Here is a 24,359-nt window from a genome sequence, read left to right as displayed (position 1 = left end):
CGACCCGCCCCGCTCCTCTCAACTGCCGCTCCGCTCCGTGCCCCGCGCCGCGTGGGGAGGTCGGGACGTGCCGTGCCTGAACGCCGCAGCCTTCGACCTTGGCTCGCTGAGGGGGTTGGGTGTGAGGCACTTTGCTGCTTGAATCCCAGCAGAAGTGGGGAAGCGCCTGGGAAACCGGCGTTAAACTATGGGGAAAAAAATAAAGAGTTGTGGAAGCTAGGTGCGTCTCAGCCCCCGTTTGTGATTTGAGTACGAATCGGGGGGATTTAGGGCTCTTTATTTGGTCCCTGGGCCTCTAGGAGAAATCACTTCATAATTTTCGGCTCATTAGGGTGGGTTTTGATTTAAAATGGTAACCAACGCCTACAGCTGTGTTCCCTCTTGTAGTGTCTTTGTTTCAGAGCTGAGGCTTTGGGGAAAAAATACCAGAAGAGTTGGCTGTGTGCAAGGACTGCCTCTGAAAAAGCAGAATATTGGTGCCCAGAATTTCGATGTTACATATGGGTGCAGGGCTGGATGGCTGGAGACAAATGTACAAATCTGTAAAATATGACAGAAGTTCAATATGTGGAACATCTGTTTCACATTTTCCTTACATATGTTTTGGTTTTAGACTTAAACAAAAGACAGGCCAGGCAGTTGCTACCCTTCGTTTTTTTTACTGTAATGAGCAGGAAGCTCGCCTGTCTGCTCCAAGGGTAGCTGCTCTCCTGCTCTCCCTTTGTACACTCTCTGTTTCCACTGGCCTGCCCCTCTTTTCCTTCTGAAGCTTGCTTTTATGCAAACACAAGTAAAAAAACGTCAAATCACCTCATCTTCAAGAAGTCCTGCATCACAGAAGTGAGGAGTTCCAGTAGGGTTGAAACCCAAACTGTTACACTGAAAATATAACTGAGCTACAACTTTTTTTTATTATTTTTATTTTTTTTATTTTGTCAGGCTGATATTTAGAAACCCCTTGGAAATTAAAGAATATTCTTTTTAGAAACGCCTAATTTTCATGAAGACTAATAAATCACTAGGAGGTTGCTGGTGGAACATGTTGCTAAGCAGTATTTCTAGCCCTTGCTATTTGAATGCATTTGTTGCTTAATTGCTGCATTTCCCTGATTTTCCACAGAACTCCAATATGGGCACCACTCCCTTCCATGCTCTTGTCTTTCTGTCTACTCGATTGTCTGAATTCCTGAGTATTGCATCTTCCCACCACTGTGCTTAATGGCTTTCAACACTGGCAGATGTGCTGTGTTGCCCCTTAAGGTGCTTAAGATACTACAACACTAGCAGTCCACTTCTGTGAGATACTGATCCACTGCTGTATTCTGGCTTCTTCTAAACAAGCACTGTGCTTGATGTGCAGGCACAAGTTCACATCTGCCAGCTCTGCTGAAGAGGAAGCAGTTTCCCATGATAGCATAGTGTAGATAGCAGGAATCACTTTTTAGAAGCACAAGCCAGGAGTCACTAAAGCACATCATTCGCTCTTCTATTACAACTAAACAACAATTAAACATTTTTGTTTGTTGAATCAGAGAGGGCTGTGTTTTGAATTAAGAAGGACTGTTGAAAAAGGAAGATGACAGGACTGAGACAACACTAATACCTAAACTGCAGCCAAATTTCTGTCCATATGAGCTTTCAATTCCTGAAAATGTTGAAAGGGACCTTAAAAAAAAGCAACTAAGGGACTTTCCTTCTTGATACTAATAGTGTGATCCAAGTGGTAGTCTCAGTCATGAAGACATCTCGTTGGTACTTCCTCTGAAATATGCTTTTTCAGTTTCTCTTCATTTCATAGAGCACACTTCTGCTTTCATATTCTTCTTGCAGTCACACAAAGGATGTGCAGTCACACCAGGATGAGAAGGTATTTTCAGAAAAGGTTTGAGCCAGCACTGTCAGGAGAGGTCCCCTGCCTTTCTCCTCCTAGTAGTGGAGTGACTGCATAATAAACTCGATCCAGATGCTGATTCAGGTAAAAGTGATCCAACTAAAAGTGTTGGCTTGGTTTTAACCTAGATCAGGTCCGTCATCTACCTCATTATGAATGTAGAAATGCCTGTGCTTGCACAGTGGAGGAGACAGAGCAGGGGCTGAGTTTGAGTAACAGGGAGCAAAAAAGAAGGCTTCTTCCGGCAGTATTGGCTTATGGTAGCATAAGTTGATCACTAGTTTAAGGCACTGAGGTCTGAGGAGTGTTGATAGCATTGTCATTCTAACCCTTACAGTAGAGAGCAGAAACAAAGTCTGTTTCTGGATTTTCCTACATTTTAGGTTGCGTGTCAGGGTTTGTCCTTAGTACTTACCTTATTTGTTGTTTGTTCACATTGTGTGCATCTATTACAATTGATTTTTGATGGAGTTTATTCTTTACTACCTGAAAACACTGACATCCTAGGATGTCAGTAATTACAAAAGGAAGCATCATGGTTGCAGAGCACTGCCACCTATTTTCTGTGGTATCTTCAAACGCTGTGTGTACTCTGCAAGGTATTATTCAGTTTCCTGTTCTAAAGCAAGCACCCCCTTTCTCTGCTCCTCCAGTTGCTAAGCAGCAGCTCTTCTCCCCATTAGCCAGCCACATATTTACATGAAAATAATCAAGCTTGCATATATAACTGCTTCTAATCATGCAGTTAAACAACTGTACAGTAAAAAATGAGTATTGGTAATATTAGTTATCATCAAAACTCATTATTTTCTTTAAAGTTACAATGTCCACGTAGAATAAAATCAGTACAGCTATGCTTTTCTTAACAAAAGACATTTCAGTCTCTTCTTTCTCTTACCTCATACTGTATGCCTACTAAGAAAAACTGTTCAAAAATGTTATTTGCACTTCCCCAAAAATGTATAACTGCAGTTGTGAGCAGACAGAACTAACTAGGTCAGGGAAAAGCCATCATTTGCAAATGTCTGATTATAATAGCAAAATCCAAAAGAACTGGATGATAGAAGATTTGACTATAGTACAAAAGGTAACATTTTGTACAATATATCCTAACTTCATAATTGACTTGTGTAACAATGTTTGAGTTCCTGTTGATTTTCAGGACATTTGGTATTTCTAAGGTCTGTTTTTATTGGCATGGTGATCATAGGCAAGCACATAGGAAAATCTTTATATGAGAGTCCTGACGAATCTTTCTTACGCTCAGTAGTCAGAGCTACTCTTACTATAATTTGAGGCAGCATTGTGCATGCCCACTGTACTACATACATGGCTGTCAGCAGATAAAAATGTAAGCAAAAAACGAAAAGCAAGAAGCTGAGCAACTCCCAGGCTACCAGACTGGCTTAAAGAGCCACCCGGGTTGCAGAATTCATTTGTAGAGTTAACTGTGCTTTGGAAATAGTGCTTAAGATTCTAATTCATGAGAACTCTTAACAAAAAAAAAAATAATAATAATTCTTAGTGAATAGATACAGGCTAGGCAATTGGCTCTGATGTGTAATACAGTTGGGTTCTGTCAGAACCAGAGCGATAACACATTTAATTAATGATCTTACACCAACGTTTTGCCACTAGAAAACGGATGAGAAAACTGGCCTTGTCTCAAGTGTGAAAATACTTGGAAAGCATTAAAACAGTCTTTTAGTGATGATTCTTAGTAAACCTGTCAGAGCAAGAATGGTGCCACATGATTGGAAGATAAATACATTTGAAAGGGAACCCAAAAAAGCGTTATGGGCAACTGTTGCAGTACGTGGGGCCTAGGAAAAAAAAAATGGGATAAAAAAAGAACATGAAAGAAAAATCTTTTCTGTATTAAAGGTATATTTGTGGGAGGGATTGGTTTGGGTTTTGTTCATTTATTTTTCCTTTTAATACAATTTATTTTATCAACAAAGGAAATGAATTAGGGTTAATTTGTGCTCCAAGAAAAAGATTCAGTTTAGCGCCATATGAGAAATTAAGTTGGGTGCATAAAGAATTTCTAATGGGAAAAGAGGGCTATAAAACTAGAAGCTGTCTATAAGCAGACTCTGCCATTTAACATGTGTAGGAGCGTTTTGTTTAGTGCATAAATAAGAATTGCTGATAACCTTAATTTTGGAAAACAGATACACATAGGAAGAGTTGTCTGGCTTGCATTTAAATAGAAGCGTTATAATATCTTGTCTTGCATATCAAGTGCAGGGTTTTGAACTTGAAAATAGCTAAGAATTTTCTGTTCTGATCTAGAAACTCCTTAACCAGAAATGGCAGAAGAAAAGTTCTAGGAGTCAGGCCTAAAATGCATGAGGTAATTTCTGTGAAAGCAAGCGATTCATCAGTGTGATTGTACAAGATCTTGGTTCTAGCTTATTTGGACTATTTTTTTAAGTCATCAAGGGGGTTTAATTTAAACTAGACCAGGTGCAGAGTAGGGTTATAAAAATTATCATGGATAGGAGAAGCCTATTTTATCAAGATGATAAGAATCACTTGGCTCCATCTAGGAGAACAAACAATGAAAGAGAACATAAGTGAAGTTTATAAATATATCGCTAACTTTGGCATAAGCAGGAAGGAAAAATATTTAAGCAAAAGAACAGTATTGCTGTAGAATGATTAGCTACAAACTGGTCATAATAAATTTAAGCTGGAGATTAACTGGACTTGAAAGATTTCTCACCAGTGGAAGAGAGAGTTTCTTCTCTGTGTGGAAGTAGGAGAGCAGAGCTTTGTAACAAGTTTTATTCTGGAAGTTGATCAGATTACCAAAGGAGGTTCTGTGATGTTCTTTGCTGATGATCAGATTCATTCATGTGATAAACAAGATTTTAGAAGAATTGCATGTAGTTCACTGAACATTTCAATTATGGGTTCCTCTAATTGATACAGACGATTTAGCCATGGAGAAAGAGCTTTCATCATCATTGCACAAAACACATTCTATGCCATGTTTTCATTTCAGAAAACCTTAGCTGTATGAAATACACTCCAGCAAGTTATACTATCACCTTCCACACGTGGCAAATAAGTTATGTATACAAATTCTTATACATAATGTTTATATGAAGATGCAAGACTACTTTTAAACCGTTTGTTTCCTGGGTTTCATTTGTATTTAGCAATTTACATTTCAAACAAAAGTTTTAATTGGAAGTTATTTGACAGTAACTCTTTTTTCCCCAATGTTTTCAGGTCCGTCTTACCTTGGCCTAACATCAGAAGAACCTACCAGTGAATGTGCATACAGGAGAACACATAAGTACTCAAGGGAACGATATCATCTGAAATGTAAAAATGAATAAAGATTTTCACGTATGTAGCAAAGCAGAACTATACTACTTTTATTTAAAAATCATATTAATTAACAGCATATACCTAATACAAGGAAATTGACAGTAAATGCATTGTGTTGGATCCAGAAATGAGGCAATATTGATCTACTCTCCGCTGATGGAATTCTGTATGTCAAAAAGTGGTTGGGGTTTCCTCCTGTGTTAAGAGAGCAGAATGTTGTCAAGAACAATATTTATATGGTTCTGTAATGAGTTTAGTGTATCACATGTTGTTAGAGAGCAGCTAACAGTATAGTAACAAGTCAAGTTTAGTGGCTGGACATATGACAAAAAGAAGTTAGTAGGTGAAATTTGATTAAGATGATCTAACTAAGTCCTAGATAATCAAGGAGTATTGCTAGAACTGTTGTGTGAGCTGTGTTGCTGAATCAAAGCTATTAAAAAACGAGATGCCTGTAAGAGTTGTGTATGACCATAAAAGATAAAACTATGTGTAAGGACATCTAACATTTAAACATTAATAGTGTTTGTGTGAATGGTATGTTTATCAGTGAGAGTTGCTGGCAAGTTGTGCAGTAAAAGGGCAAAAGTGGTTGAGCATTTGAATAGCTTTTATTCAGCATTTATAGCTGTTATAAAAATAATTACTTTTATTTTTACATCTTACACACATTATCTCTTCCCAAGAGAAATTATGTGTGACTTGGTGGGGTTTACAAAAAAATATATTGTTTAAGTACACGTACATCATCCTACCAAACTCTGAAATTTCTATTCCATACAGTGGAGCTGAGGTAAATGGCTGTAAGAACTGTTTTTAAATTAGCAAACAATTTTTCATATTCTTTTTCTTATAAGTAGCCAAAACATTTAGCTGAAACTCTCCACTGGAAAAAAAAAACCATTATCTGATGCAAACAGAGTTAACCCGAATGATTCAAATAAGTAATTTAAAAGATTCCATAATGGAAAGTTTCCAAGTAGTGTAACTGCAGAATGTCCTATCAGTCTCATATAATTTATGCAGCCAACTGTATGTATATATGTGGTTATTATTTGAATTTTCATTGTTTCAGAATGTGAAATGTGTTTTTATGAATGAATCACAGAAATGGGGCTGGATGGTAAGTGGTGAAATCACCTGTTCTACGTTCTACCATGTAGTCTGACTTGCAAGCGGCATTCCCCATTCATGCATTGAAGTGAAAGAAGCTTCTGTCTGGTATGTTGATCACAAACAGCCATCTGTTATCCAGGAAGAGATAGGAGAGTCGCCAGCAGAGTAAACTTGAAGTGCTTTAAGATTAAATTAAAGATGGCAGAGGCCTATTAAATGCTTTCTCCGTCCCTGTCAGTATTGGTTTATGTAATATATGAACGCATACTTTATGCTGCTGTTCCAGATACCAACTATTCCCCCTCCCCCCATTAAGTCAACTACCTGTAGTTTAGAACACAGTTTAAGATTTCCTGTATTGTGTGTCTTCCTTTTATCACCTTTTTTTTTTCCCCCCTTCTTGGTTTCTTCCTTTCGAAGAGTTTTCCAGAAAAAAATGACTGTTATGAAAAATATGATTTTGAACTTCTCATTTGCTTACCTTAAGCTACACTTGCTTATGTTTGCAGGATTTCCTTTTGAGTCTTTCCAGCCCCCAAAGGATTTCTGTTATTTTTATGTGAATTCCATCCAATTTGCGGAGATCTTTTTGGTAATATGCCTGGGACTCATTGGTGAATTCCAGGTGTGGTTACAAAGAGCATGGATAAAGAATTTATGATTTATGTCTAGATAGAGCCATTTACGTTGTTTCAGGTACCCGTATGACCTCTGTGTGTAGGACAGAATGAATTGCCAGATGATATTAACATTTGGTACACTAAGAGGCTCGAATGGCTTAGCTGATTGTTCACAGGGAAAACGTTCTACAGTCTGCCCTAAAGCTACATGGAGAGAAACTGTTATCTTCCTGCTCTAGGATACAGTATTTCCAAGTATGCAAGTCAAACCTAACTTAGTCTTTTTGTTCGTATTCTGTTACAAATTTATTCGTAGTTTCTGCTTACTTGTTATTATTAGATTCTTTACAAATATGCCCTAGGGTTATTTCCATCCCATTGAATACGTTCCAGAATATTTCCCCTCAGTATTTCCTACAGCAGTAGCTTGCTTTTTTCTCCTGTACTTATCTTCATCTTGGTGTTTTCTGACTGAATTTTAGCCCCTATAATTACTTTGCTGTACCTCCATATCCTTGCAGTTGTCCACATCGTGGCCTCTGAAAGATTAATGAAGATGTCAAAGAACAGGGCCTCATAACAGTTCCTTTGGCACTGTACACACACACAAATACATTGTTGCATGTCCTTTTTCACATAAGGCTTTTATTTGCTATCAGTTTTCAGATTTATCTTGAGCCCTACAGTATTCACTGTTTTCCTTAAGCTTCAGAGTTTTTATACAGTCCTTATTTGTCTAATCATCTCTCACTCAGCATTGTAATCCATCCAGTGCATTCTGAGTGACTTGGGGGTTTCGCAAGAGTAGCAGATGCTTTCCTGAAATTGGGATACGTAACACCTAAAGACTTCCTTCAGACCTTGTATTCTGTTTTGGCTATTGGGAAGAGTGTTGTTTTTCTTGTGAACTAGATACTGCCTAGGAGTCTGTTGGTCTTTATGGCTAACATTTTCAGACATGGGTTTTTTCAGTGTTTTCAGGAGTTTACTTCCTCTAGCGAGGATCTTAATGGGCATAAGTAATCAGGAGAGAGATAAATGAATGCTGTAGATACATTTAAATGCATCCTCTTAAAATGCAGAAAGCTACAGAATGCCATAGAACTATTTGCTAGAGATTTAATATTTAGTCAGCAATTATTAGCGTTTTATTTTGATGTGACATTCATCAGTTAACACAGTTGCACTTCCTAACTCTTTCTAAAAATCAAAGCTCATTTCCATTTGAAGATGCAAATACTAGCTACTAATTAATAATACTGTAAGTATTTTTAGACACTGGTAGGCAGATGGCACACCTGGGAAAAAGGCAATGCAAACAGAGTGGTGTAGAGGTGTAACAGAATGAAAAGCATAGCAACAACAGCAAAGTAGCATGGTCCTAGGCTGCAGCAAGGGACCTAAGCTGCACAAATGCAACAGCCATAGGCACAGAAATAGAGGAAAGAAGCTGCTTATCTTCAGAAGATCTCAGGGATGCAGAGCTCTCCAGCAAGATACCCTCGCCTTCAGTGCCAACCCTTAAATGAGGTCTGCAAGGAGGTGGATCCTGGCTTCACCTGTTCCAGTCAGTCAGGTGCATTGCATACACCTGAGCTCCCCTGGGTTGGCCCTGCCTTCCACCAGGTGCTCACTGTTTCATGCCATGCTTTTTCTGCTACAAAAGGTAATCCCAGAAAGATATTACTGGAACTGAAGTTCATCCAGAATATGGTCTTCCTAAATATGTATTCCCTATATAAATGCTACTGTGTGTGCTTGATGTATAAAAATATAATTATTAATGTGGACCACCAATTACAGTAACATCTAATAAAGGCTGACACTTTAAGTACAAGCCTTATCTGCACACAGATCTACCTCAACGATTTTGGAGACTTGCAAATAAAATTAATTTTCTTGCCAGTATATTGATCATTGTATATCTTAAAGCATAAGATAGATACAGTTGGAGATACAAAGTTAGGTAGAACACAAATTTATAAAGTGTTACCTGTTATTCTGATGCGATATGTTAGTGGCAATTAGGAAGGAGAAACACCCTAATTCTGTTTCCAGTTCCTAGGGGGAAAATCTTGTGTGGTGGTTATGAACTTCTAGTCAGGTACAGAAATCAGGTACTTTTACTCTGGAAGCTGTGCAATTAAATGACTGAGACTTGATTCTGCTGTAATGTGGTGTCTCCTGAGTAGTCTTGCAGCTGCTTTAGTTACAAATTCAGTGATAGCTGTTTTCCTTCAGAAGTGGTAACTTGATGGCTTGGCTAATAATATCAAACAACACTAGCTCCCAAGTCCATAAAATATAAACACAGTACCTTCTTCAGTCTCCCTACCCACAGTACCTTCATCTTCCTTTTCGTATGCTACTTTAAAAGATAGTTTGTGGAGATAGTATTTTGAGTAGCTGTTTTTCTCAGGACAGAATATAGGCTTTTGACTTATTTGGATTTTTTATTCTAATACTTAAGTGATGTGTTCTCACTAGGAGCGTGCTTTTTGCAAAAGAAAGTGATCGTAGATTGAAACTATTAACTCGGGGAAAATAGGAAATGGTTATACTGTAAAAATAACTGTGAAAACGTATCAGATTGTTCAGAGAGGGAACAGCCTTCCAAGAAGTGATCGCATTCTCATGCTCTGCTTTAAACACATTCTTTATCTTTAAAAGGAAGCAGAAGAGAATCAGTCAGTAAATCAAATGTAATTGAGGTCTAGTCTGCAAAACTATCATTCTGAAGTAAGGCATTAGGTGTGGGTATTTGAGACAAGAACTGCCAGTGCCCAGACCTCTTGTGCTCTGAGGAAAGTGCACACATCTTCGGTTAGATAATATCTTTCTTGCAGCTCTTGGTGGTTTTTCTTCATTGTCTGAAGATAGCAGTTATGGTTACTATCTATTAAAAAACAGACTGTACTTTTCTACTGCAATGAATAAGGGTGTTGTGTTGTTTGTTTGGTATTTTTTTAAATCTGTTTGTTTAGAGAAGGAAATTGGATTTCTTACCCCAAAACCTCCACCTTCACTCACTTGTTGGCAAAATAAAACCCAAACAACTGTTGAAAGACTGCATGTTCTTGCTGCAACTTTGTAAACCAGTTTTGTGATGAAGATTTCACTGCCTCTAACCTGGGTTTGTCTCCATTGCTCCAGCACTAGATCACTAGTCAGTTCCCTAATTTCTTCTTCACCTAGCAGGTACAAAATTGCTTTTTGCTTGCAGTAATGCAAAAATTGGTTATTTTAAGCAGAAGAAATTAGTAGTATTTATATTTTTCAAGCTCCTTCAGAGTAGCTTTATTTTTTATCTATGTCTTAATAAAAACAAAGTATTTCTAGCTAATTTTAATTCAGTCATCAATAAAATGGGAACATTGTTACTTTAAAGGTAAAATAAAAATCCAAATTACTTGGCATTAATTATACTGTGACAGAAGAATTCATAATTTCCTTATTGGGTTCTTTGAAATGTTTCTTACCGTGCATTACATTTATGCAATATTATGAAATAATGAAGGCCAGAGAGTTGGCTGGGTCTCCCTGTGTCCAAGTATTGTCCCCTGAGTCACTTGAGAGCATCACTCCAGATGGTTGTTATGGGCCAAAGCTGCCACACAGCAGGCTACCGGCTTGGCAGTGCAGATGATGAGCAGTCTGATATTCAATTTATTCCATGGTACCACTCTGTTTAACAGTACAGGTGGAGCAACAGTGACTCAGAGAAGGTTTTTTAAGCGTTCCACTTTGCCATGTTCAGAAGAAGACTTCTGGGGGGGGTCTTCTGTCCCGCTGAATTTCTTTCTTTCCTAAGTGCCTCAAATACATTAATTTCATAATATCCAAATACATAAGTAATAAGAGCACTTGCCTAGGAGTCCTTAGTCCCTGCACTCAGCACTGTGCGTTCAAGCTGTATAATTGCTGCTTAATGAAAACATAAGCAGCCTAGGAGATTAAAGTATCCTTATTCTTTCTGGCCTGGGTGTCTTCCATTCCCCAGCACAGATTGTCAAAATCTCAAGGTGGATGTAAGAGATGCTTTGTACACAAGCCTCTGCTGGTGGGAGTACTCTCCTACCAGACAGGAGAGGCTGATTTAAGTCCTTCAAGCAGTAAAGGCACAGAATCCAATCAACCATTTCCTTTCCAGCTGCTGTTGAATAACACATTGTCTTAACCTCTGTTCTGTGGTGTAAGAGTAGGTAACAAAGGTATGTGTCCCAAAGGAGGGTGAGATATCCCTTACTTCTGCCAAAACTTACATCTAGAAAAGCTCTTAGACATTCAAAGTAAATTGTTGCCTGATGGCTAACCTAAATTTCACCAAGGAGACAAAATGAGCAGCAGTAAGTGGCCTCCTCTAACGTGCTTTCTAAGCTGCCATATGTATGTCTTTGGTTAGAATTCTTAGGAACACAAAGGTTCTTGTGCACTCTGGTTGCTAGGTACTACTTCTGCTGAGCTCTCCAGCTTCATACACTTACTCATCTTTATTGTTGGGTAAGGTGCTACTTAGTGAGAGCAGTGTTAGGTGCTTGGTTGATGGGGCTATGCAAAGGACAGAGTTCTAAAAAATGAAGTCAGTAGGTTTTATATCTAATTAGGCCTCTAATCCTGCAGACCGTTCGTGGTTTTGCATTATGATATGCTCATGTTGTCTTAAATGGGACTGCTTACTTAAGTGAAGTTCTGGGTGTAATTGCATGCAGGTTCACATCTGAGCAATCACATTTTAGCTTCATACTGCAGCACTGTAATGAATCAGATAGCTCTGATGTTACCCCTTGGCCTGTCACGGTGAAGGGGTTTCTGAAATGGTGTATGTTTCTGTGTAATGGCTTACACTTCGTTTCCATGCCCATCCAAACTAAGTGCTTACAGAGGCACATCACACAGGGTATTTTAACTGTTGGGTTAAGAGAGTCATAAGGCATAGATTTTCAATGCGGTAGGTCATGAGGCTGCAGTTTCACTGGGTTGTGTGCTGTATTTGCATAGGCAGATATTCAGACAGTTAATGGTAGCACAGAATGCTTTAATGATTTTCATTTGCATCAAGCTGTTCTCACCTCTTAGTAACATAATGGATAAATAAAAGAGGCCTTTTGTTTGCTCTCCATGAAAGTTACCAGTGATTAAGTGGTGCTGAGGGAACAGGCTGATGCTCTTAAAACACCAACAACAAAAAAAAAAGAGGAGCAACAACAGAACTGGCCATCAAAGCTGACTTCAAAGTGACCTACTTCGTTCTGAGGTAAAATGGCACTTGAATAATTTTATTTTAATGTTATGCACATTTCCTAAGTCAAAACACAGACATGGTCATTCCGAACAAAATACAGAAATAGTTGCTCATCAGACACAAAGCACTCATCATTTGTTAGGGTCCACTTTGTAGTGCTGAATTACAAACAAAGCAATACCCTCTTTGACAAGATTTTCTTCCAAATGGATTCAGCAGAAATTGTTATTATTAAAAACTATGTCCAGAATATAAATTGGAGGAAAATTGATACATTTTGCACTACAATTGTGACTCCATTGACCTGGTTTTAGCTTTGACATCTAGCAGTGCCAGTATATTTTTTCCCTTTTTTTTTTTTTCCCCTAAATTTATTAGAATTTCAGCTCTGCATGTAGTGCTGAAAACCACAGCCAAGACAGTGCATCCCCTCATTAGCCAGATTTCCGTGGTCTCTATTTAGGGTACAAGGGTATAATGTTCCTGTTGCCAGCTAGGAAAAACAGGCTTTCAAGTACTTGGGTTTTTTTATTTTCGCTTGATAACTTCCAGTCCTTTCAGTTTCTAACCTTGTTCCTTTGAGATAGTGATCTTGAGTACTTACTTCTTGTGGCATTCAGCTTCTCTCTTTCGAGCTTTGTGTTATTTAAATCGAGATAATGAACCTGACTTCATATGTTTGGAACACCCTCCGTTTTCACAGAATGAATTGGGTGTTTGAGGCACACAAAATATGTAAATTCAGATCTGCTGAATATCTGCTTTTAATGGTCCTTCCGTTTGTTATTGGCTTTGATTTGTCCAGTGTTTGACTGGGGACTAATTAAATTCCTGAATTTACAATAAGAATATGTTAGTCTATCAATTCCTTCACTGATTTTAATTCCTTTACTCTCCCAGTTAATTTTCTTTTGAATCTGCCTTTGTGTTCTCAGTGTGGCATAAAAGGACTAATGAACTGCCTGAATGCAGGGGAAGCTGAGGGAAATCTCCATCTGCAGTCAGTCTCCCCCATTGCAAGAGGGGTGTTGGAGTCATTATGTGTCCAATAAAGATGGCTGAACTCACTGATTAATGCCTGAGTAGCATAACAATTCCTTAGAAATTTGTTGCAGGAAGGAAGGGTTTAAGATTTCTTCTAAGAAGAGATCTGTGCATATGAGGATATTTTTATTTTACTTTGGGTTAAGAATAAAATGATATTTGCAGGTATGCTTGATTCAGGTGTACAGTAAGATGCAAACTGCTATCACACTATTGGCAACATATTTCAGTACATGTAGATAAGGATGTATTTTACTTGTATTAACAATGTAGGTTGTGTGTTTACAGCCTAACAACGGCCTTAATCATCTTAATCTTGTTTTTTTTAAATGTTTACAACACTTTGAAATATAACTTCCTAAGTATATATCACTAAGAAGATATTGCAGAAGCAAACACTTTAAGCAGAGGTGAAGCACTGTCACTAATGCAGACAGAACTACAGCAACTGTCTGTTCCAGCTACAGTGGGAAAACTTTGCTCAAAAATGTTAATTGAGTGGTTTTAATTGAGTGCCAGAAAATTGCTTCTGTGTGGTCGTCCCTGCTTAGAGAATCTTCAAACTCAGTGTTTTCCATTTTTCCTTGTTTCTTTCTTTCTTGGCTAGTAGTTGCTTCCATCAATTGGATTTATAAACTATGAATCTAAAGAAGATAGCATGTTGTCTAGAGGATTTGATCCAGATGTATATTATTACCTTTTTGATAAATATCTTTTTAAGTACTTATGGTGAAGAAGTTTTTTTGTTTTTTGCTTTTTGTTGTTGTTTGGTTGTTTTTCTGTGTGTGTGTGGGGGGGGGGTTAATGTTTTAATATCCCAAGTATCTTACTAGCAGCCAAATTAATGCTGAATAAAACCCCAGAAAATTCAGTAGTATTTCAGCAGGGATTCATTCAGCCCTTGGGTTTGGGGTTGTATCGTATTGCAAGCTCTTAAAAATAAGAGTGTTTGGAGAGCTGCAGGCTTCCCATCTTTTTGTCTGGAAAAGTTATAAAATGGAACAGGCAGGCTTTTCACTGAGCTGCTGAGAACGCAGTTCTGGCTGTGCAATCAGGACTAAAAAAGGAGCAAGATCTGCACTAAAAATAGAAATGGAGGCTGAGCCAACTGCAGTGGGAGTTACAATCCTTGCACAGCAAAGGGTTGGTAGGTTCAGCTGAGGACACTCGGTTACAGAAAATCAAATAAACTTTATCCCGCTCCTGTAAAGCCATCATACCCTGACTGCTCTAACTGGATTTTTAGCCGTCAGCAGAACTATTAATCATTCCTGCAAATTAACATCTTCTTTCAGATGCAGAATTTTTTCAGAGAGAATTGTATTCATCTCACAGTAAGAGGGAAATACGGGCTGGTTTTACATAACAGTTTGGAGAACGTAGGGGCAAATTGCACAAATTTAATGCACTTTCTCTTGGCTGGAGAAATGCATTCATACTATTCTTTTGAGCACTAAGTGCCTGCTGATATTATAGACTCCAGGTGGGCATGCTCTGCTGACTCAGGTATCTTTCCAGGCCTTGGAACCTTGTCATGGACTGCAGACATTCACAGTAGGTGCTTTGAGGGAGGTTATTCTGCTCATTTCAAGAACAAAGTACAGAACACCGTAGGTCATTCCAGCCCTCTACTGCATCCTCTCCTGTCCTTCTTTATCCTGTCCTTCATTGGGAGCACAGTTCAGGAAGTGTTGAAGTGTTTTGGTCATTTGAGAAATGGAAAAGTCTAGACAGCAGAGAGAGTATGTGGAAGAAGACCAAAAAACAGAGATCATTAAACTTTCACAGGCCAAGCAATGTATATGTTAATAAATTCCTTTCTTATCTCCCTCCTCACCAGAATATCAATTACACTATTTCTTATGTCCAGACTCTTCTCCCAGCATCCATAGTTTCATCTCTTCCACATTCCATATTGAGCACACAGTTTAGCAGAAGCTGAGAGCAGCTGCCCTGCAGAAGCACACGATCAGCAGAATGTTGCTGGTGAGGAGGAAGCAGCCTTCATCTCCAGCTGAGTTCGGAAGCCTGTTGTTACTGCTGTTGTATTACCATTACTTACGCTTATATTTGAAGAGCTGTATTTTCTGGGGAAAAAAAAAAAGGAATGCATGCAGTCAAGGAGGCATAGAAAAGGGATGATGATCAGAAATGGCAGCGAGTGCTGAAATATGTCAATCATTGTATTTTGGTTGCATGCAAATCTTAGACAGACTGTTTCATTTACCAACTTTAGCTAAATCTTTATAAGACTACATGGGGCTTTGGCCTCATTTAACTATGGGCCATTCATTCCCAGTTTCTGTATACCTTTAGCTGTTACTCTTTGGAACCAATCATTTGGTATAATAAAAGCAATGTAGGCCTGTAGTGCAAATGTAGTAATATTAGTGACTTTGTGGAAATAACTTAATGATTATGCTTAAAAAAAAAAAAAAAAACATCCCAATCCAAAGAATTGTTACTATTACGTATGCAAAGAGAAAAATAATTTTAGTTACATGTCTTAAGTAAGTGAATGTTGTAGAAAGAGAAAATGGTATTACTTGAACACACAACTTCAGTTTAGCCAGGGAGTTTTAAAAGTGTTGTTTAAGATGGGATGGGTTATAGGTTAGGAAACCACGGTGATAGAACTGAATTGTTAATAGATAACCACCAAACTGAATATGAACAGGTATGCAGTTTTACACTGGATGCTTTTTCATGATTAATCTTGAATTTAATAATTAAGGTTAATTCTGCAGGTCCTTACACATACAAAAGGAATGAACTCAAGACTTTTTTTGTTAAGTTGAATTTGTGTTTATCAGAGCCCTTTCAAAGTACAAGGGAGGTCACAGCTGTTCTTTTCATTCACATGTAATTTGGTAAAACAAACAACATATGTATGGGGCATAAGAGTTTAGCACTCAGAACATAGGGATTTGTATATGAATTTGAAAACTGTAAATAACAAATTATGCTTAACCTTTATCTTTCCACCCATCAACCTGATTTGTTAATAAAGATTTGTGTTGGAATTGAGGTCTTGATGTGTTACATTGTTCAGAAAAATAACACTTTCTCCAAGTGCAAGATAACAAGGTCCATGTTTACATTCTCAGCCTTAATTCTAATTGTCATAAGTCTCCTAGATTTACATAATTAGTACATTTACATAATCACTGAAGACCTTCATCTGCACTCCATTGAAAGTAGACCTGAACCCTGCTGAAAAATCACACTGATTCGTACTTCATATGGCAAGCATGCAGGAGTGACTGCAGATGTAGGCACAAAGACTTTTTCTTTAGAGCTTGGTGGTGTCTGAGCGAGCTTGCTAGTTTACCACACTAGCACAGAAATGCTCACCAGCAATCTGCTGGCAGTCCATGCTGCCATATTGTATCTGGAGGATAGGGCTTGGGGAGAGGAGATGCAGAATATAGCATGTTCACATCTGGCCAAAGGACTTTTTGTTCTGCCGCAGCGTAGACAATAGTTGTAGTGCTCTTATTTACTCAGGGAGATGGAGCTTCCAAATGCTGAATATTAAAAAAACAAACACAAAGCACGTCACTGAGTCTCTTGCAAGTCAAGTGGGAAGATTAGCTGAATATTTCACAAGTACTAAAAAATTCATCTTTTTTTTTTTTCCCCTTGGATGGAGACAGCTACAGAAACCCATTAGTTTGCACATTAGTTGTCACAAGGAGATTTGCTCTTGCATCAGACATTGAGCTTATATTTGACTTTCTCAAACCACAGAACCCTTACCCCTCATTTTACTCAAAAAATTCTGCCAATTCGGGGGACATAGACTCGCTAGACTGAAACTAGAAAGCAAGTACTTGAAAGCAGAATAGGTGGTTGTGATTCTGTTAAATGATGGTAGCAAAGATGAATTTCCTGTAGGAAATGAGTAATTCACAGGATATGGGTTAAAACTTGACACTGTGCAAGTCACAACTGAAAGTTATCACCATCTGTAAAGAGAATGACCTCTTTACAGCTAGGTCAGACCCTTAAACTGTTCAGTGGCTAAGTACCTGTAACAGAAAAGCCACCATGATTGTTAGCTGTCTTCTTATATGGCTTGAGTTGTTGCTGGCTGCGTCTGTGCCAGGAAGTAATTAAATTATAGCACTTGCATAAAATCTTTTCTTGTGTACTCTGTCTGCAGAGTAGCTTGGTAAGAGGTTTCAGTAGACACTCCTATTCAAAACACGGACAGGAAATCATAAACATTTGAAGGCATCTTCTCAAAATAGAACAATCCTGACTAGATATAGCACAGGTCAACAAGACGAAGACTTCTGCATTTCAGGAATCGTGGTTTCCTGTTATACTTACCTGCCAGTCCTTCTAATTACCAAATTACTTGGCAAAATCAAGTAGAACGCAGCATAATTATCCTTTTGATCTTCACTTGCCAAAAAGAGTTCTGGTTTCCTGAATGGGATATTCATGAAACTTCAGGACTTCTCTGCATTTGGAGCCAGAGGAAAAAAACAATAGTTTGATACCTGGACTTGAGGTTCTTTCCTCTCCTGGCCTGCATGCTGAGTGGCCATCAAGAATAGGAAGTCTTGCTTTTCACTCAGTCTTCATCAGTGGTAAAAAGGCAAGTTTAATTGGCAAAACAAATTAAATTTTCTTCCTAGAGAAGAAAATTCCTACAGAATGTCTTGAATACATTTAAGGAATCGCCACATAACATTTTAAACTATCTTCTGGCTTAAGAGCAGTCACCAATCTTGAAAGGTTGAAAGAAGTTGAGCTTGCAAAAGTGTATACTCAATTGCTTCTTCCATGTCGCCAAACTGTGGTTCTTGAAAGGTCTAGCCAAGGTAAACACATCAGTTCATGCTCCTCAGACTGGACTCATCAGCTTCCAGGAGTCCCTATCCTTGACAAGAGTTTTATGTTCTTGTTTACTTTTGTCAGATAGGATGACCTGAAGGCTGTCACTACGAGAAGAGCAAAAATTTCAAGGAGCCTCAAGGCTTGTATCTGCTCGATGGGCGTATGAGGCCTCAAAGTCACATAAGCAAATGTTCAATTCTGGCAGATATACGGATACACCTCTCCTAGAACTCCTGTTGCTATATCACAAGTAACTTTTCATTCATTTTGATGCATAAAAAGCTTTTCTGCAGGCTTGTTGTGCAGTGAAACACAAGCAATGATAGTGTGAGAATGTTCAATCATAAACAGCTTGTTTTAAAGCTATGCCTGCACAGCAATGTATTGATATTTAAAAACCCAAGCAAAATTTTCAACTGCTTGCCAGGCAGACAGTTTTATGATGAAGGTAAACCCTCATCCCTAAAAGCAAAAAATAAGGGCACCATAGAAATAACAATTGGCAAGAATACCTTTGCTGTCGAAGAATTCTGTACATTTCCAGATTACAGGCAAGCAAAACATAGGTAAGCATCTGTCTGCAATCTGCACAGTTGCAGGATGTCTTTTCTGCCAACTCATCCCTTAAATAGTAATAATTTCCTTGTAGTTGTCATATTGTCATACCTTATGCGCAGTTGCTTGGACTTGCAGAGTGGCTCATAAATACAGTAAACTGGAGACTAGATAGTGCTTAGGAAAATGAGGATGCAGGAAACTAAAAAATAGTTTAAAAAAAAAAAAGAGTGGGAAAATGAGAGCAGAGCAGAAGGGGAGAAAAAGAATAAGCTCTGAGGAGCGTCAGTGCCAGTAAATGTAATATCCTACTCTCGAGCAAAGGGAATAAAGCACAGATGGAAACGAGAGGGTATATTCATCCAAACCCATTATAAGAAAGCAAGCTGATTGTTTCTCTTGTGTTCTTTACAGTGTTTTTATGCCGCTTCTATATAAAATCATGCATTGTCATTGGTGAGGAAAAGGTAGGCCTAGAATTTAAACGGTCCTTTAAAAGCAAGCATATGCTGCAGAAGTAGTGAGCGACAGAGATGGGAAGTAAATGATAGTGGCCATTCCTAGAGAATCCACAGACCTTCTGAAAACTACGGATCAAATCCAGGCTTCATCATCCACTTCAGTTAAATAAGCTGCAACAGTCACTGGCAGGTTTGTTTTCCTGTAAGTCAAAACTCCACTTTTAGTCTTTGGACTCTTACCTTTGCCCTTTCATTTCAGTAAAAGACCAGCACGTACACATGAACATGAAATTATTTTATTTTCTGTAATGATCAAATCCAAATGTTATTTTACCTTTGCCAGCTTTGTGTAGGGTGATGTGCCATCTCGCACATTTATTTTCCTGGAGTGATTCCCAGAAGTATGCTATGCTTTTTCTTGCTCATGTCTCACTCGTTTTATTTATGAGTTGTCTACACCAGGTTGTCAGTCCCTGGGGACAGGCCTACACAGGAAATCTGTAAACGATATTTAATACATAAAAGTAGGAGAGTAGCAAAAAAGCACGGTAATACTCCAAAGGATCTAATTCACAATATTCACCCAGGTCATGGGTAGCTTAGTGTCCCTGCTTTAAACCACAAACACTTTTGTCTGTCTTGTCACGTAGAAGGAAAAGATGTGATAAAGATTAGAGAGTCTGAAAGAAATTTTACTTAATGCTCACTGATGCTCTTCAGCTGCTAAAAATTTAAAAGCAGAAATCTCACAATGCACCTTTGTAGCAGTTACGTGGTGCTAGAGGAGTGAGAATGAAATACTGTAGTCTGATTCTCTATTTGGAATACCTAGCCTCAGTAAGCCTCACATTTACAAAAATCTGTCAGTTCTTGTGGAATTTGGTGGATTCAGTTTCTCAAACTGGGCACACAGAGCTTGGGGAGACACTGATTTAACATAAGAATAAATAGATACTGGCTTTTAAAATTTGCTAGTTGCTTAATAAAATTAAGAGTAAATGACTTCTACCTGAATTGTTTTAAGTGTGGAGTAAAATCCTTCCATGTTCAACATCCATACATAATCTGAAATATCAAACTTGTGAGTTAAATGCTGTGGGGGTGTACGTTCAGTTCAAAATACCAAAATGCCATTAAGGACAATGAGCCAACATTTCCAGGAGATATCCCTGTTAAGTGGAAACAATTTGAAGAGCAAATTTCAACCTGGCTTACAGAATTACAATTAAGTTACTCTCTGATGACTGAATCTAGTAGCAGCATTGTAATTTTGCAGTTCTGGGTTCTTACTGATCGCATAGAAAGTGCATTTTTAAAGATTTTTCTCACTATTAGGTAGTGAATTCCTATTAGCTGGAAAACACATCAAGATAAGGCTTTCTTTCTCCCATGCCATCACAGCTGGAAACAGCATTTTGCTGATGAAATCTGATTGATATCATATTATCCATTTGATTATACCGTACAATCTCATTAATTGAGGAATAATATGACCTAAGGAAATTTAATGGCTAGTAACACTGTATAGGAAAACTGATATACAAAGTTTGATGTACATTTTGAACTGCAGTTGTATTTATAGGCTGACTGCCTGAACAAACAATTACTTTTTACCATCCCCTAGGCTTGCTGTGAGATGCTGCAGGCCTAGACTTTTCCCTATCATACAGATAAGTATCACAAAAGGTCAGGCCAGAAAGCAGGGCGTCCCCTCTACCCGTCTGATGTTCTGATTCATTTAAGAAGTTAATTTGATATTCATGCTTGCGTTCTTCACCAAATGTTCTACTGCTGGGTCTCTTTATAACCACTGCACTAGATGTGATGAGTTTATCATCCAACTTAGCATGTTAATACATTGATACATTTCAGGGATGCTCTTAAACTTGCTTTCGGGGCATGCAAGCTATAAGCACAGGATCTCACTCACAGGGCTGTCTACATGTCTGTCTATGTGAACTGGCATTCAGTGAGGTGCTCAGCACAGTGCATGGGTGATGTGGGGGCTGCCAGTACCTGTGAGAACAAGCAGAGTGGGGAGCAAAGCATGAAGCCAGACAGAACCAAGATCCATTCTGAGTGCTGTGCAGAAGCAGTTTTGTGGCCATACAGGCCTTCTAGTTATGATGCACAAGTGATTGTACTTCTATGTAAGGAGGCTAAGCCCTCCTTTATTCTCACTATGACTGCAGAGCAGGAGGGAAATGCAATGGCTCTACGTGACTTAACAGTTACCACCACCAGGCTGATTCAATCTTGCATCAAACAATGTTAACCCTTTTGCTGATGGGCAGGATGGACACATCCTGCTGGTAAGGTGACATGACATGCTGCTTCTGCCTGTAGTTTCTCCTGACGCCTGGACTCAAGATGATCACTTTAGAAGTGGTTCACTATGTGACCCTAAAGAACTAATTACTCAGCGGAATTATCAAGAGTGAGGTAGCCTGAGGACAGGCATTCCCGAAGCTAGCTTTTCAGATGCTGCCTCATCAGCTACCACTTGGTAAAGTCCCACCTCTGCTGTCAATAAGTACCTAAAGGGAAGCATTATCCATGGCTGCACCACTGTTTTTCTGATAAAAGGGTCTCAAGTAAAACCAGTTACCTCACTGAAAGCTCACACCCATATATCTCCTTATGATCCTTCAGTATCATACACTACTGAAATGGTCACATCCATCAAATGGTGAAATGTGAGTGTGCAAGAAGAGCTCTTACTTTTCTGGGTAGCAGAGATTTCACAAGCATTTTCATCAGGCATACCAGAGCAACAGGCAGGTCCTGATGCACATAGTTGTTGCCCTTGGCAATGGGAGCAGGCAGGTATTGCTGGTCAGGGAGCAGATCTCTTTGGCGCCTGTCACTCATCTCAAACCCAGGACCAGAAGACTACTTTCCTAAACGTATCCCCTCTGTCATACCCTTGCTACAGCTGAGTGAGGAATATGGCACTGGCCTTGGAGAAGCAGCACAGTTTGTTCCAGTAGACAGGGCTGGAACGAGCACATCCCACTTCATCACTCAGCCAGAATGCTTTCCACAAAAGCACTGCAGAGTGTGAGCCTCCAGCTGGGGAGAGGAAGAGAGAGCACATCTATGTTGTCTTACCCTGGTCATTGGTCCCGCAGGTTTCGGCCAAAACTGCAAGAGATGCCCTTTGTGAGGTTGGCTTGTTGACCTCTGCTGCTGTTGGTAGTGAAATGAAGATTACCCCTGTGGTGATTCAGGCTGACCTAGATTTTTATTTTTAAAACAAACTAGCTGGGGTTGCTCAGAAGTTTATGCTCCGTTCTTGTTTGTTGTTGTTTCTGGGGGGACTGTTTTCTTTAATAGGAAAGAAATCACTCAAAAGCATGCCTAGACTTGTTGCAGGTGGTTACATTCAGCTGTAACCTGCCTGGTTGAGAGCTTGGTGAGCTGAGGGAGGGAAAGCATGCTAGTTTGAACTGGATTTAATAGCAAGAATATTTTGACTTGGGCAGCAGAAAGAAAATTGTATAACACTGTTGTGCTATCTTGAATAGGAGAAGCCAATGAATTGCATGACTCTTCTGTCTTTGCAATCAGCTTGTTATGCACAGAGCAACGCCGTGGGATTAAGCACTTTATCTGCTGGGCTTCCCCTGGCAGCATGTGAAGAAGTTCATTATAAGTGCTTATCACATGATCCACTTAATCAAACCACTGAAACTCTGAGAATAAGTCATTCTAACAAGACCCATCAGAGCTGCCTTACAAACCACTCACTGATATACTCTTCCTTGGTTCGTATACAATGGGTTTCCTTGTGTTGCAGTGCATGATACAGGAAGTTCATTATCCCCAGTCCAAATACAGACGTAAAGAAAGGAAGCAGGGCTTACAAAGAAACGACAGATAATTTGCAGAGAATTCTAGCTAGCCACTCAAATCCCACATGCAGTTGGACCATAAGCCCTTCATAAGAAGAGCATTCTGGTCTATAGAGTTACACACAGCTACATGAATAGCTGGTTTTAGCATTGTAAAATAGCGTTGACACAGAAGAAGTTATTTGCTTCTGTAGATTAGAGGTTAATGAATGAAAAATATGAAATCAGAACAGAAACCATGCTTTTTGCTAGGCAGTAGCACGTGTAATGCAAATATCAGCAGAGCTGATCAATATCTGAGCTCATGTAAAGTACCTTGAAAGCCTGCTAACTCCCATTGTGTACTGGGGGTCAGAATGCTCAGACTCATGTGACAAGTCAGGAGCTTGCACATATGCTGGCTGTAGCTTGTGTCTGTATGCTGTACAGCTGGTCAGATAAATGACTTTCCCTAGAATGTACCTAGGAACTGTTCTGGACATAGGAAACCACTAGGTTGAGAGGTGCTCTGTATCTCCAGAAGGATTCATTTTGCGTAGGCCTGTCACAAGTTTCTGGCACTTACTGGTGTTACTGCAGAGTCAGTATCTCACAAGGGCATGAAGATGCTTGCCATTCTGCTACCAGCTACACTGGCCTATGTAATGCTGTAATACTATAATGTGATGGACTGTACAGCAACAATAGCAGAGTGCCACAATCCAAGGCTGCAGCACCATAGGCACAGAAATGAAAGAAAACTGCTTACCTTCAGAAGGTCTCCACTAGACAGGGGTATTCAAAGAGATACTTTTGCATCCACTGCCAACCCTTAAATGAGGTCTAGGAAGGGATGGATCCTGGCTTCATCCCTTCCAGTCACTCAGGTGCACTGCATGCACCTGAGCTCCCCTGGGTTGGCCCTGCCTTCCATCAGGTGTTCAATCACTGTTCCAGGGCAAGGCTTAGCATTTCTGTTACAGTCTGGACCAGCCTTCACATAAAAATGCACTGATAATTTTCTCAGGCAGCACTCTGTATGTGAGGTGTACACCTCTTCTTTTACCTCTCAAGCTTATGTGAGAGCAGCATTGGGTCTGAATGTTGCCTTTAGGTGGGGATGCACAGGCTGAGTCTGATGCAAGTCTCCAGCTGAGCCTTCTTGTACTGGAAATTGCCACTGGAACAAGAAGCATCAGATAGTTTTGAGACAAGCTACTCAGTAAGACATTAAAAACAGGGGAGTGTGCAGGGGTGAGAAATGCGGGCAAAAGAAACAAGAACAGCAAGCTCATTTGAAACAGATTATCCTTTTTTACCTCAGGTAGTTCCAGTGATGCAGGTTACAGAATCCATGCTATTGTCAGGTATTGCTTTGAGAAAATGGTGAAACCTGTTTGTCCATGA

At 39.2% G+C, this 24,359-nt stretch overlaps 2 long non-coding RNA genes across 5 annotated transcripts; one reads left to right on the top strand and one right to left on the bottom strand.

Annotated features, from left to right (window-relative positions):
* Window positions 1-927: 927 nt before the first annotated feature.
* Window positions 928-15,966, top strand: LOC109366164. 4 transcript variants are annotated; one of them, XR_004158954.1, is made up of 5 exons: window positions 928-1,975; window positions 4,187-4,247; window positions 5,132-5,251; window positions 6,309-12,223; window positions 13,147-15,966. It is a non-coding gene; the product is annotated as an uncharacterized LOC109366164 (long non-coding RNA). The 4 variants fall into 4 exon arrangements; XR_004158955.1 differs by lacking the exon at window positions 928-1,975 and having other exon boundaries at window positions 1,982-4,247; window positions 6,309-11,469; window positions 12,095-12,223; XR_004158956.1 differs by lacking the exon at window positions 4,187-4,247.
* LOC109366163 lies at window positions 15,217-24,105 on the bottom strand. Its single transcript, XR_004158957.1, has 5 exons — window positions 23,722-24,105; window positions 19,454-19,617; window positions 19,236-19,319; window positions 16,610-16,782; window positions 15,217-15,342 (listed from the first exon to the last, which is right to left on the bottom strand). It is a non-coding gene; the product is annotated as an uncharacterized LOC109366163 (long non-coding RNA).
* Window positions 24,106-24,359: the final 254 nt, after the last annotated feature.

The sequence above is a fragment of the Meleagris gallopavo genome, chromosome 2 (genome assembly GCF_000146605.3).
Source record: "Meleagris gallopavo isolate NT-WF06-2002-E0010 breed Aviagen turkey brand Nicholas breeding stock chromosome 2, Turkey_5.1, whole genome shotgun sequence".
Lineage (NCBI taxonomy): Eukaryota > Metazoa > Chordata > Aves > Galliformes > Phasianidae > Meleagris > Meleagris gallopavo.
This window is presented reverse-complemented; position numbering and strand designations above follow the sequence as displayed.